We start from the raw sequence: 21,021 nt of genomic DNA, 5'->3' as shown, positions 1-21,021 counted from the left end.
AATGCATATAAAACATCTAATATGGATAACATAATAGCATGGAACATTCAAAAATTATAGATACGTTGGAGACGTATCAGCAGCCATCCCCTCTCTTATTGATATTGTAGTCGTGCCCTCCGTTTGTCTAGCAAGCCTCTCCCAGACTCTCACCATTTGTTAGAAGCAACACTCCACTACCACCCCCTCCAACACTCTAGATCTGTCTGTCTCCCAACCTTATTCCTCTCCTACACATATGCATGGATGCCGATCGATCTCCCTTAATACATAAGGTAGGCCTCTCTCCTCCTCCACACATATACCAGCCATTGTACCTCTATAATTAATTAGGCCTCCCCTCCCCCACCACACACCGATAGTCGAGCGTTGTAGGTAGGTATCCATGCCACAGAGACAAACTACACATGTCCCCTCTCACATTCCAGTAGGCCAGCCACTCTATAACTTTAACGCGGGCACACACAAATTCGAGGGCACTCTTTGTCGATCGCGCGCGCGCACACACATACATCATCCCTCTCTTTGATTCTATGGATACCTCAAGCCAATAATACCTACATTATCTTCTTGTGGATATCCCCCTCTACATATATATGATATATCCAGGACTCTATTTCACACACATTGCATATGTTACATTTTTTGATTGACCCCCCCCCCCAAAAAAAACACTCATGAACCCACACACTATATCTCTCTATGTTTGTATCTCTCTCACACAACCCCATGTAGGTGGTGTATGTACACGAAAAGAATAGGTGCACGTACTCACGCTTCGTGCCTAGCCACAACCGCGCGGGTACACGGTGGAGCTCATTTCTGTACGAAAATGGCAGCCCACATGCTAATTTGAACGCGTGTAACAGTTGTTTACCTACGGAGGTCGTGTACCATGCGTGCACGAAACAAAGTTTGACTTGATGCGTTAGCGTTATTTTTAAGTAAAGTTATATCGCTGAATGGCACGTACACAGAATATAAAAGGATTTTTATGGAGAAAAAGGTAGTCCGCTCCACTATATACAATGGAGCCTGCCTGGGCTTGTCTCTCTTCAGAGTATCTCACACAAGGCGGCGGTGGCCTCTCTCTCTCGCACCATTGGTCACTTATCCGGCTGCATCCCGTCCGCCGACAGAAAGGGAGGATGTGCATTATTTCTCCGTTCGACGGCGTTGAGGCAGCTCGTCCCGATCTACGGTACCTGCTGTTCTCTTTGACCAAGCTCCGGCGCGGTAGGGCCTACGCCACCTCCTCGCTTCCGCAGTATGGGAAGACCCTGCCCGCCGCCGGTCACCTAGTTACGTCCCGACGACCCCCAGGTATCCCCTCCGGCCTTGCTCCACTGCCCGTCTTCCCACTTCGCTGCATGTGGAAAATCTTGCATGTGGATCTTCCATAGTTCTTTGCCCAAACGTAGCTCGTCCGGCGTACTTTCCATATTGCAATCTCGTCCTCATACCGTTTTAGACAAACACAACCGTGTTGTTATATTCCCTTAGGACAAGGAATATGCTTTTTTATCATCATATGTGTCATCAACTATTATTGGCCAGTAATTATTTCCTTTCTACCTCATTTTTGCAAACAGGGCTATCCATTTCACCTCATTGCTATTGCGACCTTTTGCTGAACTGCACAAATCACTTTTTTCTTAGAGTGTTATGTTCAGTTGTACTAAAATGTCGCACGGGAAACGTCTCTACATTTCAGTGCGACTGCACAAAGGGAGATTGGTTTTGCTCTACCCTCCTCATCCAACTCCGAGCCTAATCTTCTCCAACTATTTGCTTAATCTTCTCCAACTAGTTAGTCTTAAGATAGACTGCAAAGGTGACCAGCTTCTATTTGTGTGTTTATTGTTTCATCAGCAGTCCTCTATTATCGTCATCACACTTAATATCTTTGGAACAGGGACGCTCAGCTCTATTTTAGTGGAACTGCACAAAATGATCGGAATGTTGCATGCTCCAGACAGCTACTTTTTTCCTAACATGCCTTGTTGATTTAGATAGAGCTGGGGGGACATTGCTGCCAATGAAAGCATGGATCAATTTTAATTTAACACCTTCTCACAACTTTGTCTTCGGTTGTGATGTAAATATTAGCTCTGATCTACTAATCATTGAGATGCATTAGCAAGGAAGTTAGTTTTTTATTGTTTCTGGAAGAGCATCGATGGCAAGACACACGAAACAAAAGCTGAAATCTCAGAGCATTGTACAATTTCATGTCGCTGGAAAATTATTTGTATAGTACATCAATTATGTAAACAAAATGTTGAAAGATTGATAGCATTACCAGAAGCCTCTTTAGCATCCGGGTCCATGTGCCATGCACAAAATTATACTCCTCCGTTCCTAAATATTTGTCTTTTACAAATTACAATGGGAATATTTTAGAGTGTAGATTTACTCATTTTGCTTCGTATGTAGTCACTCATTGAAATCTCTAGAAAGACAAATACTCCGGAGTATATTTAAGAACCAAGGGAGTAGTGCACAACCTCATGGGAGACTCAGCCCGGTCGTTGCGCCGCATTAATAGTGAGTAATGAGCAGTCAAATCATAAGCCCCACCTTTCCCACTGTAAGTTGCTCGGAAGAAGCAACCATCAATACGCTCTTCTTTGAATCCGCTCATACTACTCCATCCGTCACTGTTTATAGAGTGCGCTTAAAAAAAATCTCTGGGACCAAGGCAAGTAGCGATCGGCCTGAAAAGTAGCATTGGTAGTTATAGCACGGCGTCTATTACGAGAGGAAATAATGCGTACACACACGCATGCAGTGCTTCCACCCCGGTTACACACATGCATGCACTTACGCCACTCCGTAGTACATCAAGAGAAAATTGTGGACTTCATTGCGGTTATCACGCCCTAATTAATTGAGCATTAAACTAAACACGTCTAAAGTCTCTCTGGTGGTGGAAATGCATTGAGGGAAATGCATCAGAATGAAGCACGCCTTGTAAGCTGTGACGGAAGGAGGACTAGTATGAAGGTGCAAAACCAAGTACGCATATGGCCAGTTTGTCAACGCACCTCCTCTTGCCATATCACTGACATGTGGGACCGGAGTGTGAGCAAACCGATCTAAATTGATGGCAAAATGGCCTACCCACCATTCCTTGAGAGAGACGAGGAGCGAGAACACACAGACGGGCTCGCACGAAGGCCAAGATATATTCGAGCATGGTTGATCGATATCATCATTACATGTTCGATGCTTTTTAATACTATACTATTGTCTTGCCATTTTCCGCCCTTCTCTCGAATAAATGTGTACTTTATCAGAGATTAAAATAAAATAAGAGTACAGATGCTCCAGCATGCGCTTCTAGTAGTAGTACTACTCGTACGACTAAAACTTGTGCTTGGCTCTTCGCCTCTTCATGAAGTCGAACAATGATGGTACTCCGCATGTTGGGTACTACAGTGTATGCCTCTGGCAATCTGACACCGAATGAACTGATGCATGTCCACCGCCTAGGCGAGGGTAGGTTGCATTAGTCAAAAGGCGTATGCGAGCTTCACCTTGTCCTGCAAGCTTCTCCTCGTTCTGCGAGTTGACGGGACACACCAAAAAGTAGTGCTAGTCCATACTCCCTCCTTTCCGGATAATATGGCTTAATCTATTTTGCGTGTAAATGAGAGAGATTTATTCATATATAAGCATTCTTAGGATGATCAGCCAAGAGACTGGTCACTAGGAAGCGAGGTACCCCGCAAAAAAATAAGATGGAAGCGAGGTGTTTCATCAAGCCAGCTCTCGGCCACATCAAAGTGTAGCAAGCACGGTTCGCACAAAGATGCTCCGCAAGGTTTGCTGACCTGTATAAATGCTGAATAACAAAAAAGAGGAAATATTACCGAGCGCTCCTATGTGTAACAGGATATGAGCCAGGATTAAGCGAGAATTGTGGCGAGTGTTCCATGCAATTAACTTCCATTATCACATGTGAGAACCCTCGAAGAGAACCAAATGTGTTGAAGATTGATTTATAACATTTTTAAAATATAAAAAGAGTGCAGACGCTCCTCCATCCGGTTCCTAGTAGTATAGTACATACCTCTATAGTAGTAGTACTAGTACTAGTAAACTTTGTGCTTGGCTGTTCGCCTCTTCGGGAAGTCGAACAATAATAGTAATAGTATAGTGTATGCTTCTGGCAATCTGACACCGAATTAACTATTGCACGTCCACCACCTAAGCGAGGGAGAGCTTGCATTAGTCAAAAGTTTCTCCTTGTCCTGCGAGCCACCGCACGCAAGCTTCTCCCGTCCTGCAAGCTTCTCCTCGTTCGGAAAGTTGACGGGACACATCAAAGTAATGCTAGTCCATACTGCCTGCTTTCCGGTTAATATGGCTTAATTTCAAACCAGATAAATACACTGTCTGTCACTGTATATTTGTAAAAATATGGTTAGTGGACTTCATAATACGCTCATTGCGCTCAATATATATATTTCCAGTGTTTATACGGTCACTAGCTCACCCCGGCTGAGTATGTGTGTGCATGCACGTGTAGGTTGAGCACTTGAGCGTGACTGGTTGTGTTCCGTCGTGTGCTCGGACATGCATGCATTAGGGCGTCGCGCGCGTTTTTGCATCCATGTGTACGTGTGATTGTTTCAGGCATGCACGAGGTTGTAGTCCCTCACATTCACATGTTCATAAGTCAATGCTTTGTCAAAACGTTGGATGGAAGGTTTAATCATTCATTGTTCATGCATGCATTCCCGATATTAATACGTTGGTAAAGACAATTTCTTGAGGAAAATGAGCCCATGAATTGAGTACCAGTAGTGAACCGGAAGGAGGAAGTAGGTACTAGTAGTACAGTACTACGTAACAACATGCAGTAAAATTCCTCTATGCGCATCCTGTCTACGTGACATGCAAGAAAATAGAGATAAGTACAAGTGAAACTCAGGAACGGTCATACACGTAGGGGAAGTACGTGTAGGGGTCACTAAGGAGCAGTCAAATCACACAGTAAGTTAAGCAACCATCATTTCACTCTTCAATGACACGTACGCAATATAAAATGGTTGATATGGAGAGAAAAAAATAAAACCACTATATATACACTAGCAGGAGCCTAAGCTACAAGCCTGCTTGCTTCGGTTGCTCTCTTCATAAGCATAGAACGATGGTGGCCACACCGCTGGTCACATATCCGGCCTGATCCCGCCCCTGGGGGAACGGAACAATGTTCTGCGTAGACGCGGTCAACATTGGCTAGGGAGAAAACCCACAGTCGGTGCATCCCAACCCACGGTCATACATCTTCCTTTTGGAGCCGGCTTGCTCCACTGCCGTAGCTCCCCACGTAGCTCCATCTCCATGTCGATCTTTCTCTACTTCTACCAGCTTATATTTGTGATGAGTTTATGTCTCATGAACTAGTGCCAGTAATATTATTCTAATCACACTTCTTTAATATCTTTGCCATCAGGGATGCTCAGCTCGATTTTAGTGGAACTGCACAAAAGCATCATATGATCCGAGGGTGCCAGCCGTCTTTCCTTCGACAGATCCTACCTAGACAAGAAAGTAAATCCTATTTAGGGTTTAGAGATTAAGTCGTAGTGACCCCATCAGTAGTTTTTCTTTTGTACACGCTCTCACATCTTTTGTCTTTAGTTGTGAAGTAAAAATTGGTTACTATGAATCATTGAGATGCTCAACATGTGTGTTAGTTTTCCTTTGTATTTGATGGAATGTTTTAACGGGGTAACCTTGGAGTAGGAATGAAAATGGAGTGGGAAGTTTCTGTTTTTCCGGAGAAAAAATGGAAACCGAGAAAAACCAACGTTTCATTTCGTTGGATCGCGCCATTGAGCAAAACCAATGCTTAAATCACGTCTGTCGCATTCGTGTCTCACCCTCCTCCATGGCTCCACCCAACATGGTCGCATGGCATGCCACTCACCGCAAACCGAGTATACGATAACTTTCTCGCCTTCTTGTCGATGGATCGTGCCATGGAGTACTAGCACTACTAGAAGAGATTGACGAGTTGGGGGAGGACAGCTAGTTGTAGCACGGACTCCTAAGAAATTTTTACATGCATGTTGCGGCCGGCTATTGCGACGTTTGGACGGGGAGCAGTCATGTGCACCGGGAAGCGACGCGGGCGACGCTCTGTCGGCCGGCGCGTCGCTTCAATGCCGGCACCAGTGAGAGGTCGCGTCCGCTCTGGCCGGGCATGAATGCAGCACTGACCGTTTCGGGTGGGAAGCACGCGCGGGTGATGAAGAGGGTTCGGGTTGGTCAGGAGCGGGCGTGGCAGCGATCCGGACGCCCGCAAACAAGAGATGTTGTACGTTAATATTGCTGTGTATATAATTAACAACGTAAATCATGTGCCAGTTGGACAAATATGATTAGAGATGGAATTTTACATAAACACGGATATGCATGTCTATGTCTATGTGTGTGTGTGCGCGCGACGACTCTCGCGACCTGGAAGCGGGGGCGTGTTTTTGATCGAGTTATCTTTCTTGGTCAGTTTTGGGTTCTTTTTTCCGGGAACGCGCGTATTCTATTTAAAACCACTGCTATGGAGAGATTTTTTTACTCCATTGTATATATAGCCTCTTGTTTGATAGGGTTTCTCGCGTCTCGCTCTCTCACCCTCTCCATATCTAAACAAGATGACAGTATCCACTCTATGTCTCTCCTCACCGGTGGTCACAGATCCGGCCGAATCCCGTCTGCTACGGGAGGTGAGGAGGTGCAACGTTGACGTTGTCGCCGTCAGCGATGGAGGAAGCCGATGCCCACCGTCCTCTCGGAGCCGGCGCGGACGAAGGTCCTCCACGCCCTTGTTCGCTGCCGTTGTGCGGGCAGAGCCCGCCCGCCCGCCTAAGCGACATCTCGCCCACCTGAGGTATAACTTCTTGTACTGGTCCAGCTCCCCAGGTCATTGCATGCGGGTTTTCTTTTATGCGACTACTCCCCAGCTCCCCATGTATTGTAGTTAGGGTTCGTCGGCTGGTCCAACATCACCTACTATTATAGAGGAAATGCCACTCGAAAAGTTGTCCTGATTTATGCCTCGATGGAGGTATAAATGTTGTTTCGAAAAAAAGTACATGGTGGTCCATATGCTCCTATTGCTGCTGCTAATCTAATACTATTACTGGTTAAATGAAGAAATGTTTTTTTCTCGGGTATCCTGGTTTAGTTTCGATCAAGATAGTCATGATGCTTCTGATTGTTGGTGTACTTTTCATTAATTCTTATTGACAATTCAGATGTCGTTGTTAATCTTGTAGCACTGCCAAAACAAAGTAACAACACTATATCCCTTTTTTATATTTTTGCAAACAGCGATGCGTATCTCCATACCCGGGCATGTCTTCCTCAATTTTAGTGGAACTGCACAAAATTGGATGTCCATTGTTGTTCCACCTCACTGTCCTCTGCCATGTGGTTCTTCCTTCCTCGAGCTTGATTAATGAGAAGAAACAGACCACGGTGAGGATTTTTCAAACTTCATAGGTGCCTCACCCAAACTTGATGCCAAATGGATGATGCATCACCATGATGACCTATCAATGCTCATGGTACCACCTCATGGTTGCGTCGGTTGGTGAAGCTGATCGATTTTCGACGAAAAACAAGTTGTCTTCCATCAGTGCTCTTTGCTTGGTTGCGCTGGAGACGTAGTTGTCTTTCACGTTGGTGCAATTTTATCACACAATTGGCTATGAACCAAATCTAATTTTATCACACAATTGGATATCACGTTGGTACTAAGAACATAAGTTTTGTATTGATTACTAAGCCTTCTCACAACTTTGTCTTCAGCTCCCTTGTAATTTTATTTGTCCAGCTATTAACTTTGATTAAAAAATGGTGTGGACTGAAAACCCGAATGGACGTAGCAGCCCTCCATTTTTATTTACTCCGCATATTAGATTTGACTGAAGTCAAACTTTGTAAAGTTTGACCAAGTTTAGGGCGAATACAACAAACCATAATTATTGAGGGAGGGCAAACTATACATACTCTCAAACCTTTCCGATAATTGAACTTAAAATTCTTTATTTGTACACACTCTCACACATTTTCGATAATTTGGTGCATGTGTGGTTGTTCACTTAAGGGAGGGTAGTGTACGGCACGTGAAGGACAGGAAGTGCGACCAGGATGCAGGATCGTTAGTTCATCGGAAGTAGGAGTAGTACTTTTCTTCACAGGTACGTTAACTAAGAGTTTCGTTTCGTACTTACACAATTTAAAACGATTGTTATGGAGAGAATAAGAAAACTACTCCGCTATATATTAGTAGTATACACGAGTACTATATGGATGCAGCTTCATTGACTAAATGCACCTGCCTTTGGGTGTATGACAGGTGGGCCCCTAATTTGGCTGGCTCACCTGTCATACAGCCAAAGGCAGGTGCAGTTAAGGCACCAGAGCTCAGTCCGTAATATAGTATATATGTAGTACACTATATAAGTTGGAACCTCAGCGCTTGTTCGCTAGGGTTTGCACTCTCCACACTCTCGCCGCACTACATATATATATACACGCTGGAGGCTCAGCGTTCCTTTGCTAGGGTTTGTTGTATTCACAGTCTCTCACCCTCTTCACCAGATCTAAACAAGACTGCATTGTGGCCTCTCTCTCTCTCTCTCTCTCTCTCTCTCTCTCTCTCTCTCTCTCTCTCTCTCTCTCTCTCTCTCTCTCTCTCTCTCTCCTCACAGCTGGTGAAGGAGGCGTCCAGATCCCGTCGCGCCGGGAAGGGGAGGAGGTGTAGCGTTCACTCTATCGCCTTCGGCGAGGGAGGCAATCCACTGCCGGCTCCGCTGTTCTCTTTCACCCAGCGCTTGTGCGGGAGGGCCACCGACCCCTTCTTCCTTGCTGCCATAAGTAGTGTGGGCAGATCCAGCCTCCCTCCACACGCCTTGCCACATCCTGACGACCCTAAGGTCTAAGTTTATTTAAAACCATCATTGCTCTAGCTGCATGCAGATCTTTTTCGATTCTGTAGTCGAATCTAGGTCTTGGTTCAAAGAGGAAAGAAGGGTGCGGTGGGGTGGAGCATGAATGTAGTACGTGGTTCAATGAGGAAAGGAGGGAGGGAAAGTAGTATAGACTGGCTATCCAGCCACTTTGTTGGTCGAAAGGGGAAAAAGGGGGTAACCCAGTACACACATCTGTAAGGAACCAATCTCTTTGTTGAAAAGGGAAAGAAACTAGGGGGTCGGGTAGTTTGTGCAGGACTAGATTTGCTGCCCTCACATAGGAAAAATGTTCAAAAAGAACAAATCTGGGACCAATGCAGATATGTTGCTTGGCTACATACTCTGCATCACCCATTTATACGTGGGGACACACATGGTGCTGGCATGTCCCATGTCTCATACAACTATTTTGCTATTGTTAATCTAAGAATGCTGCTGGAAAGTTGAAGTAATGCCACTGTTAAAAGAAAATTACATTCTTACCGAATGTTGTTTTAAGAGAATGTCTCTGTTAATATGAATGAATGCAACCGCTTTAGAAATGCTACTTTCCTACTTTGTTTTCCATCAAAATAAGTTAGGTGCTTCTTTTTGTCGCTGTTTGTTTGATCCTCCTTTATTGGCCAGTAATTATCTCCTCTTTTGCCTCTGTTAAAACAGGGATATCTATTCAAATTGTTGCTATAGCAAAATTAAACGTCACACCGACGACTTTGCTTGATTTCAGTGCAACTGCACAAAACGAGATTGGATTTCCTATTCGTGTTGGCAGATTCGTACGTGAGCTTGTGTGTGTCATGACAGGTTGGTACTTGTCTTCATCCACATGATCGTGCAGTGTGTTTTGAGATGTTGTGCTACTTGTATTGGTACTATTTTAAATAAATGTTGAATTGAAGCTATTGTATTGCTCTCTTTTCCCATTAAGTAGTGAACAAAAATGGCACCAACCCAGACATGATGCTTGTCGCTTTGTTACAACAAACTCTGCATCACCCCCTTTATAAGTAGATGGAAGCACATGGTGTTGTTGCGCCCACTCTCCCTTGGAACTGTTTATGCTTTTTCTTGACCTAATGCCGCTCGTAAAATGAAGCAATGCCACTCTCAGAATTAACTAGTGAGAATTTCTCTGTTAATATGAGGCAATCCAACCATTTTAGAAATGCTACTGTCCTATACTTTGTTTTCCATCAAGATAAGGTAGATGCTTATTTTTGTGGCCGCATGTTTTATCCTCCTTTATTGGCCAGTAATTTGTTCCCTTTTTACCTCTATTAAAATAGGGATATCTATTTATCTTCTTGCTATAGCGAACTTAAATGTCACACCGGCGAGTTTGCTTGATTTCAGTGCAACTGCACAAAACGAGATTAGATTTCCTATTCATGTTGGTAGATTCGTATTTTATCTTGTCTGTCTCATGAAAGGTCAGTACATGCCTTCATCCACATAATTGTGCGGTGTGCTTTGAGATGCTGTGCTACCTGTATTGGTACTATTTTGGATAAATGTTGAATTGAAGCTATTGAACTGTTGTCTTTAACTATTAAGTGGGCAAAAATTGTTCCAACCCAGACATGATGCTTGTTGCTTTGTTACAACAAACTCTGCATCAACCCCTTTATAAGTAGATGGAAGCACATGGTGTTGTTGCGCCCACTCTCCCTTGGAACTGTTTATGCTTTTTCTTGACCTAATGCCGCTCGTAAAATGAAGCAATGCCACTCTCAGAATTAACTACTGAACTATTTTAAGAGAATTTCTCTGTTAATATGAGTCAATCCAACCATTTTAGAAATGCTACTGTCCTATACTTTGTTTTCCATCAAGATAAGGTAGATGCTTATTTTTGTGGCCGCATGTTTTATCCTCCTTTATTGGCCAGTAATTTGTTCCCTTTTTTACCTCTATTAAAATAGGGATATCTATTTATCTTGTTGATATAGCGAACTTAAATGTCACAATGGCGAGTTTGCTTGATTTCAGTGCAACTGCACAAAACGAGATTAGATTTCCTATTCACGTTGGTAGATTCGTATTTTATCTTGTCTGTCTCATGAAAGGTCAGTACATGCCTTCATCCACATGATTGTGCGGTGTGCTTTGAGATGCTGTGCTACCTGTATTGGTACTATTTTGGATAAATGTTGAATTGAAGCTATTGAACTACTGTCTTTACCCATTAAGTGGGCTAAAATTGTTCCAACCCAGACATGATGCTTGTTGCTTTGTTACAACAAACTCTGCATGAACCCCTTTATAAGTAGATGGAAGCACATGGTGTTATTGCGCCCACTCTCCCCTGAAACTGTTTATGCTTTTTCTTAATCTAATGTCGCTGGTAAAATTAAGAAATGCCACTCTCAGAATTAACTACTGAACTGTTTTAAGGGAATTTCTCTGTTAATATGAATCAATGCAATCATTTTAGAAATGCTACTATCCTATACTTTGTTTTCCATCAAGATAAGGTAGACGCTTCTTTTTGTGGCCGCATGTTTCATCCTCCTTTATTGGCCAGTAATTGTTTCCTTTTTTGCCTCTGTTAAAACATGGATATCTATTCAACTTGTTGCTATAGCAAACTTAAATATCACACCGGCGACATTGCTTGATTTCAGTGCAACTGCACAAAACTAGATTGGATTTCCTATTCGTGTTGGCAGATTCGTATTTTATGTTTGTCGTCTCATGAAAGGTCGGTACAGGCCTTCATCCACGTAATTGTGCAGTGTGCTTTGAGATGTTGTCTACTTGTATTGGTACTGTTTTAAATAAATGTTGAATTGAAGCTACTTATTGCTGTCTTTTCGCATTAAGTAGTGAACAAAAATGGGACCAACCCAGACATGATGCTTGTTGCTTTGTTGCAACAAACTCTGCATCACCCCCTTTATAAGTAGAAGGAAGCACACGTTGTTGTTACGCCCACTCTCCCCTGGAACTGTTTATGCTTTTTGCTAATCTAATGCCGCTGGTAAAATCAAGGAATGCCACTCTCAGAATTAACTACTAAATCGTAGTTCAAAACTACAACACTTGTTAGGGATTGGCGGGATTACCATTTTTGAGGCCGCATGTTTCATCGTCCTTTATTGGCCAGTAATTGCTTCCTTTTTTGCCTCTGTTAAAACAGGGATATCTATTCAACTTGTTGCTATTGCGACATTTTGCTTCGCTTAATTTTGGTGGAACTACACAAAATGAGACCGGATTTCCATATATGTGTTGAGATCTGATGACCCACAAGTATAGGGGATCTACCGTAGTCCTTTCGATAAGTAAGAGTGTCGAACCCAACGAGGAGCATAATGAAATGATAAGCGGTTTTCAGCAAGGTATTCTCTACAAGCACTAAAATTATTGGTAACAGATAGTTTTGTGATAAGGTAATTGGTAACGAGTAGCAAGTAATAAAAGTAAATAAGGTGCAGCAAGATGGCCCAATCCTTTTTGTAGCAAAGGACAAGCCTGGAGAAACTCTTATATGAAGGAAAGCGCTCCCGAGGACACATGGGAATTATCGTCAAGCTAGTTTTCATCACGTTCATATGATTCGCGTTCGGTACTTTGGTAATTTGATATGTGGGTGGACCGGTGCTTGGGTGCTGTCCTTACTTGGAAAAACATCACACTTATGATTAACCCCCATTGCAAGCATCCACAACTACAACAAAAGTATTAAGGTAAACCTAACCATAGCATGAAACATATGGATCCAAATCAGCCCCTAACGAAGCAACACATAAACTAGGGTTTAAGCTTCTGTCACTCTAGCAACCCATCATCTACTTATTACTTTCCAATGCCTCCCTCTAGGCCCAAACAATGGTGAAGTGTCATGTAGTCAACGTTCACATAACACCACTAGAGGAGAGACAACATACATATCATCAAAATATCGAATGAATACCAAATTCACATGACTACTAATAGCAAGACTTCTCCCACGTCCTCAGGAACAAACGTCACTACTCACAAAGCATATTCATGTTCATAATCAGAGGGGTATTAATATGCATACAGGATCTGAACATATGATCTTCCACCAAATAAACCAACTAGCATCAACTACAAGGAGTATTCAACACTACTAGCAACCTACAGGTACCAATCCCAGACTTAGATACAAGAATTGGATACAAGAGATGAACTAGGGTTTGAGAGGAGATGGTGCTGGTGAAGATGTTGATGGATATTGGCCCTCTCCCAATGAGAGGAGCGTTGGTGATGACGATGGCGATGATTTCCCCCTCCCGGAGGGAAGTGTCCCCGGCAGAACAGCTCCACCGGAGCCCTAGATTGGTTCCGCCAAGGTTCCGCCTCGTGGCTGCGGAGTCTCGTCCCGAAAGCTTTCTTATGATTTTTTCCTCAACGAAAGACTCCATATAGCAGAAGATGGGCATCGGAGGGCCATCAGGGGGCCCATGAGGCAGGGGGCGTGCCCAGGGGGTAGGGCGTGCCCCCAACCCTTGTGGCTGGCGAGTGCCCCCCCCTCTGGTACTTCTTGCGCTCAGTATTTTTTAGGGACATTTACATCTATGCCCCTAACTCGAACCCACTACTCAGTTTTGCCCCTAGTTTTTGGGTATGCTCAGTTTTGCCCCTCTGCCGTCAGTGCCACTTATAGAAATGCCCCTCTGCTCCGTTTCCGTCCAGTCAAGGTTGTTTGACCGCTAACTTGCCGTCAGTTTGACATATTTGCCCCTCTTTCTTACATGTGGGCCCTCTCTTACCTCTTCGCTTCACTCTCTCTCTCTCTGCTCTTTCTCTCGCTCGACCCTAACCCTAGCTCTCTCCCCCAAATCACCCCCTCACTCGAACCCTAGCGGCTTCGATCCCCACCATGGAAAACTCCAGATCAATGGCGCGCACGGTGGAGATTCAGTGGACCTGACTCTTTATGTGAGCTGTGCTATGATTCGGAGCCAACCGCTGTGGATGGAGGTCGACGGTGGTTGCGGCGTCGGCGGCGGCCATGAAGGGAGCACAAATCCGAAGGGGTAAGTGCAATACTTTCAGATCTGAAGCCTGCTATACGTATTGTAGTTCGATTTGATTCCTAGTGTTCAACTGCGTTCGTAGTGCTCATTTGGTTTGATTTTTTTTTCTGTTTTTCATTGTCATTCGTAGGGTGGACTATATATGTTTGGATTGTAGAATGGAAACAACTATTCTAGTTCCTGCTGGTACAAAAGCAGGGAACACGGGATTTTCATTTCCTTTGGTAGTGGAGAGCACACTGAAGTTTGTGCAGTTTAGATCTCATATCTGTGCTAAATACCCATGGGGAATACATGATGTAGTTGAATTCAGGTACTGGGATATTGATAGTTAAGTTTGGGTCCCAGTCCAATGTGATGCTGAGTTAGAAAAAATGTTTAGAATTCATGCTAATTTCCCAGTCAAATTGGAAATCAATGTCATACAAAGAAAAAGAGGACTGACAAAGAGCAGTGGCAGAAAATCAAAATCTACTAGTTCTAGAGGTAGGAGCAGAATATCCAGGGGGAGAAAAACAAGTGTTAGCAGTCAGAAGAGAGCTTCAGATGCAGGAGAGAGCTCTATGCAGGTACCAGGAACACCATCAGAGCAAGTGCCTATTTATGCAGGTCCTACTCAGAGCAGAGATTCTGTTGATCCAAATATTGAGGAGGGACTTCCTGATGACTGGCCTACAGATGATGAGGATGAAAGGCTTTTCCCTTAGTTTGTTACAAAACAGAAGGCCAAGAAGACAGGTGATGATGGGGATGAAGATTATATGCCACCACCAGAAGGAATGTTTGATGAGCCAGGTGAAGATGAGTTGGAGGAGGACCAGGACATGGGATATAGTGAGGATTCTGATGATGGAAGGCCAGATGTGCAGTACAACAGAGATGATCCTTCTTTAAAAGAAGGAACTATATTTTCCAGTGCTTTAGACTATAGGAATGAACTAGCTACATTTTCAATTAAAACTCAGAGTGAGTATGTAGTAGACAAGAGTGATCCTACCAGGTTGACTGTTCATTGTGCTTATAAGAGGTGTAGATGGAGGATGCATGCCTCCTTAATGAGAAATAGCTCATTGTTTTAGGTACAAACAGTAGGTGTATATGTAGTTACATTGCAAATATTTTACAGTTATTTGTTGCACCAAGTATGTCTGACATGTAATTGAACTTTCAATATTGCAGGTCAAAGTGAACCTGTCTGCACATACTTGTCCGAGTATAAGCAGAAGGAAAAGACTGAAGTCAGCTAAGTGCAGATGGGTTGCTGATGTAGTGAAGCATTGGGTTTTAGAGGATTCAGAGGTTGGAATTACAGAGTGTTCTATGGAAAGCAGATGGCACTGGACAACATTTATGGTAAGTGGACTGACTCATTTCAATTGTTGTACACTTACAAGGCAGAAGTTGAGAAAGCATCTCCTAGAAGTGTAGTTAACATTGACAAGCACACTGTAGAGTACAAAATAGCTGGAAGAACTAGACAAAAAGAGTGCTTTAGAAGAGTGTTTGTTTCTTTCAAAGCATGCTGGCAGGGTTTTTTAGATGGATGTAGGCCCTATCTTGCAGTAGATGGCACAACACTCAATGGCAGATATAAAGGCCAACTTGTGAGTGCATGTGCAGTGGATGCTTGCAACTGGATCTTCCCAGTAGTAGTAGGAGTTGTTGAGTCTGAAAATACAGATAGTTGGACATGGTTTTTCCAGAATTTAAAAGAACTAATAGGACATCCACCAGGTCTTGTCATCCACACAGATGCATGCAAAGGACTAGAAACTGCTGTTGAAGATGTATTCACAGGAGTTGAGCACAGGGAATGCATGAGGCATTTGGCAGCTAATTTCTCCAAAAAAATTAGAGGAATTTTTTTTGATGATAATTTGTGGCCCTGTTCATTGACATATAGCATGAAAAAACACAATTATCATCTTAGACAGCTATACAGCAAACCTGGTGTGAAAGAGTACCTAGAAGAGCATCATAGCAAACTATGGGCCAGGGCCTTGTTCAATGAAATATGCAAAGTTGATTATGTCAATAACATTTTAGCTGAGTCATTCAATTCCAAAATTAAAAAGTGGAAGGGGATACACATTGTGGACTTGCTTGACAAAATTAGGCAGTTCATAATGGAAAAGTTTGACTTGAGACAGCAGATTGCAGCTGGGACATACAATGGGCACATCATAATCCCAAAAATCATGATTATGCTTCATGCAAAATCCAAAGACCTTGATATGTCCATAGTGAAAAGAAGCACATTTGAGGCAGAGATTACTGCAATTGACAAGGAAAAAAGAGAGTGGAGATATCCTGTTAATTTGCAAACACATACTTGTAGTTGTAGGAAGTGGCAACTAACAGGACAACCATGCATACATGCATTGTACTTTATCACTTCAATGAGAGGTCCAGTTAGTGAGATTGATCAGTATGTTCATGAGTATTTCTCTGTGGCAAAATTCAAGGCTACTTATGCTGATAATCTGCCACTTCTGGAGGGCAAGCAACAATGGGATGTTGTAGACCCAGGATTTAAGTTGAGTGCTCCATTGCAAAATAGGCCACCTGGTAGACCTAGGAAGACAAGAATTAGCGCTAAATCAGAGGGAAAAGGACTTGGAGGAAGAAAGAATAAGTGTTCAAGATGTGGGAAACATGGGCACAAAGGCAGCCACTGCAAAGAGTCCATTGACCCTACATTTGGAGAGGAAGAACATTGGGGTGCTGATAATGCTGATGATGAACCTCTGGCTAAAAATGATGAAGCAACTGATGTTGCTACTGATGCAACAACTGCTACTAATGAAACTATGGCATATGCTGCTACTGATGATGTAAATGCAAATGCAAGTGTTGGAGATGATGCAAATGCAGATGCAAATGCAAGTGCTGGAGATGCTGCTAATACAAATGCAACTTCTGCATATGCAACAACAGTAAGTAGTGTAGTCAGGTACTTTTTTGGTTTATTTTTGAAGTTATTTCCTAACTTCTTCAATGTTTGCTAACTGACCTCTCCCATTTATTTGTGACTTTGCAGCCCAAGAAAGAACTACAAAAGACCAGCTGAGAGGGGGCAGTCACCACTTAAGAAGAAGTTCAAAATTGCAGAAGAGGAGATTATAGGTTCTGTCACTGGAAGCAATAATCCTACCAGTTCTTCTACTCCAAACAAGGCTGTGAGCAAAACTGTGAGCACCAGGAGGAGTTCTAGGCTCTCTTCAAACCCAGCTTGCAATACCAGGAGCAAGAAGAACAAGTAGATGTGGTAGTACTTGTAATGCTGTGAAAATTTGTTGTGGGTGTGAAAACTGTAAGGTCATGTACTAGATTTGAAGTTTGTTGTGGCACAATGTTGTGAACTCTCTTATGTCTCAATGTGATCATGTCCTATGTTTGGTCCAGCTGCTAGTGTGCCCATCTAACTGTCATTTTTGTCACATTACTACTGCACTGTCAAGTTTTGTCACATTACTACTGCACTATCAAGTTTTGTCATATTACTACTGCACTGTCAAGTTTTGTCACATTACTACATTGCTACAAAATGGAACACAATATACTCAAAATAGAAAACTCATTTCCAGTTAAAACTTGTCACATTACACCAGATGAAACTCATTTCCAATGTGCTCTAATTAAGATAGCTCACACAACAATACATTACATTTCATTACAGACCATAATCTAGCTAGTATGGATTCTTAAACCACTCAGAAAAAACTGATGCCAAAATGCTAATGCAAATTACTATGAGAAATCCCCATGTTTGTATAAGTTCATTTCTCTTCTTGATCTTCAGCTTGAGTTTCTTGTTCTTCTCTGTTAAGTACATCAACCTCCTCTCCAAATGATGGGACTTTAGCCAGCTTTTCTCCAATCCAGCATGAAGTTCCTCGAATGCACGAGCAACACAATCTGTGGGGGGGCATCAATCCAAACTACCCAGTCGCATTCATCAGGGAGCTGCAGAATTATATCTTACATTATACAACAAAAAATTGGCAAATAATGAAAGCAAAATGAGAGGACAGACAGAGTGGGAATGAGAGTTAATCCCTTACATCTAGGGGGCAGCCTAAGAATCTTCTTCCCGTTCTTGCACCTCCCCAGGCAACGCGACGAGCGGGGATGAGACCGTGCCCTGCGCACCGCCGCGTCGTGCTCATCTCCAGCCCAGAGAATGACGGATGGGGGAGGTAGAACTCGGATTGAAACTGAACAATCCCAACACCATCGACCTAAACGCAGGAAATCCCTAATCTAATGAACCCTAATTGGGACAGAAATCCCCCCAGATCGATCCACTGACGAGCCACACTTACCTCGCAAGCCACCGACGAGCTCGACGTGGACATGTCGCCGCCCTCCAAATCGACCCACCGTCGGCCTCTGAATCCTGTTGCGGTCGATCTATCCCCTCTCCAAATCGAGTCGTCGAGAGGTTGAAGAAGAGCAGAGAGAGAGTGAAGCGAAGAGGTAAGAGAGGGCCCACATGTAAGAAAGAGGGGCAAATATGTCAAACTGACGGCAAGTTAGCGGTCAAACAGCCTTGACTGGACGAAAACGAAGCGGAGGGGCATTTCTATAAGTGGCACTGACGGCAGAGGGGCAAAACTAAGCATACCCGAAAACTAGGGGCAAAACTGAGTAGTGGGTTCGAGTTAGGGACAGAACTGGAATTGGCCCTATTTTTTATATATTCTGGAAATAACTTCCGTGAAGTTTCAGGACTTTTGGAGCTGTGCAGAATAGGTCTCTAATATTTGCTCCTTTTCCAGCCCAGAATCCCAGCTGCCAGCATTCTCCCTCTTTATGTAAACCTTGTAAAATAAGAGAGAATAGGCATAAGTATTGTGACATAATGTGTAGTAACAGCCCATAATGCAATAAATATCGATATAAAAGCATGATGCAAAATGGACGTATCAACTCCCCCAAGCTTAGACCTCGCTTGTCCTCAAGCGAAAGCCGAAATCAAAAAATGTGTCCACATGTTTAGAGATACAGGTGTCGATAAAAATAAAATACGGACATGAGGGCATCATGATCATTCTTAGAACAACAGCTTATATAATTATTGTCATGATCTCTTATGCTAGAGTAACAATTCAATCACAATTTCAAGTATGAATCATAAACTTCATTGAAAACTAACAAACCATAATCTCATTCATTGAAGCAATTGCAATTTATCATAACATAGGAAAGAGTCAATGTAAGAGCTTTTCAGCAAGTCCACATACTCAACTATTATATAGTCTTTCACAATTGCTAACACTCACACAATACTTATGGGTATGGAGTTCTAATCGGACACAGAGAAAGATAGGGGCTTATAGTTTCACCTCCCAACATTTTACCTCAAGGGTAATGTCAACAATAATAGTTCATGAAAACTCACATCCAATTAGCCATATATACCAGGATCTTTCCAACATATTGTGCTTGCCAAAACATAAAATGTAAAAAGGAAAGGTGAAGATCACCATGACTCTTATGTAAGGTGGGAGATAAAAGTAAAAGATAGGCCCTTTGCAGAGGGAAGCAGAGGTTGTCATGCGCTTTTATGGTTGGATGCACAAAATCTTAATGCGAAAGAACGTCACTTTATATTGCGACTTGTGATATGGACCTTTATTATGCAGTCTGTCGCTTTTATTTCTTCCACATCACAATATCGTATAAAGCTTATTTTCTCCCACACTAATAAGTCATACATATTTAGAGAGCAATTTTTATTGCTTGCACCGACGAAAACTTACTTGAAGGATCTTACTCAATCCATAGGTAGATATGGTGGACTCTCATGGCAGAACTGGGTTTAATGGTATTTGGAAGCACAAGTAGTATCTCTACTTGGTGCAAAGAATTTGGCTAGCATGAGGGGGAAAGGCAAGCTCAATCATGTTGGATGATCCATGACAATATAATTTATCTCAGATGTAAGAAAACATAACCCATTATGCTGTCTTCCTTGTCCAACATCAACTCTTTAGCAAGTCATATTTTAATGAGTGCTCACAATCATAAAAGATGTCCAAGATAGTGTATTTATATGTGAAGACCTCTCTTTCTTTATTACTTCCTATTAATTGCAACGATGACCAAAACTATGTTCGTCAACTCTCAATAACTTTTAATCATCATACTCTTTATATGTGAGCTCATTACTCTCCATAAGATCCATATGATCTATTTTATTTCTTTTTATTCTTTCTCTTTTCTTTTATTCACTCAAGATCATGGCAAAATAATCAAACCCTTGACTCAACACTAATATTTATTATATAGCTCACGGACTCGATTACATAAAGGGATCATAAAGCAAAACTCACAACTAGATCATACTAAAACTTTATTATACTAGATCAAGATATTATCAAAATGATCGAACTAAGAAAAATGGTAAAGATAAAAGTGATGGTGATACGATACCGGGGCACCTCCCCCAAATGTGGCTGTTGCCTAGGGGAGTGCCCATACCCATGTGATTATATCTCTTTCTTCGGAGGTGGTGATGATATTCTTGGCGATGATGCCGCTAAGGATACGATTCTCCTCCTCGAGCTTATTGACTTGCTGCTTGAGGTCCATTATTTCCTTATGAAGCTCTCCTATGACGGCTAAAGCTCCTTGCACCCAATGGTGTTGCATAGCTACGGGAGAACAAGGGACACTCTGCTTCATATTTTCATAAGAACGAAATCTAAAATTGGAAGGGATAACCGAGTTTGGAATAGTCGAGCTTTGTATTTCCCCCATAGTGAATCCAGCTCGGAAGCGAGAAGTGACTTCTTGATCCTTCGTTGCTGGCCCAAAGTGGTCAGCATCGCTGTTTGTCCTTGATCTTGATGCCGGATGAGACACCCGACTCTCCCCGACTGACTCTTGAGAGGACATCTTGCTCTAATCTGCAGCAGCAACAGCTCGAAACACAAACAGAGGAAAATTGCATGATAGAGGAGTCAAAACCTTCGGGAGATTATATAATGAATTTTTACCGACCAAAATATGTAACGTTC

The sequence above is a fragment of the Triticum dicoccoides genome, chromosome 6A (assembly GCF_002162155.2).
Source record: "Triticum dicoccoides isolate Atlit2015 ecotype Zavitan chromosome 6A, WEW_v2.0, whole genome shotgun sequence".
NCBI classification, from domain to species: domain Eukaryota; kingdom Viridiplantae; phylum Streptophyta; class Magnoliopsida; order Poales; family Poaceae; genus Triticum; species Triticum dicoccoides.
The sequence above is the reverse complement of the archived record's forward strand: the minus strand, read 5'-3'. Positions refer to the sequence as shown.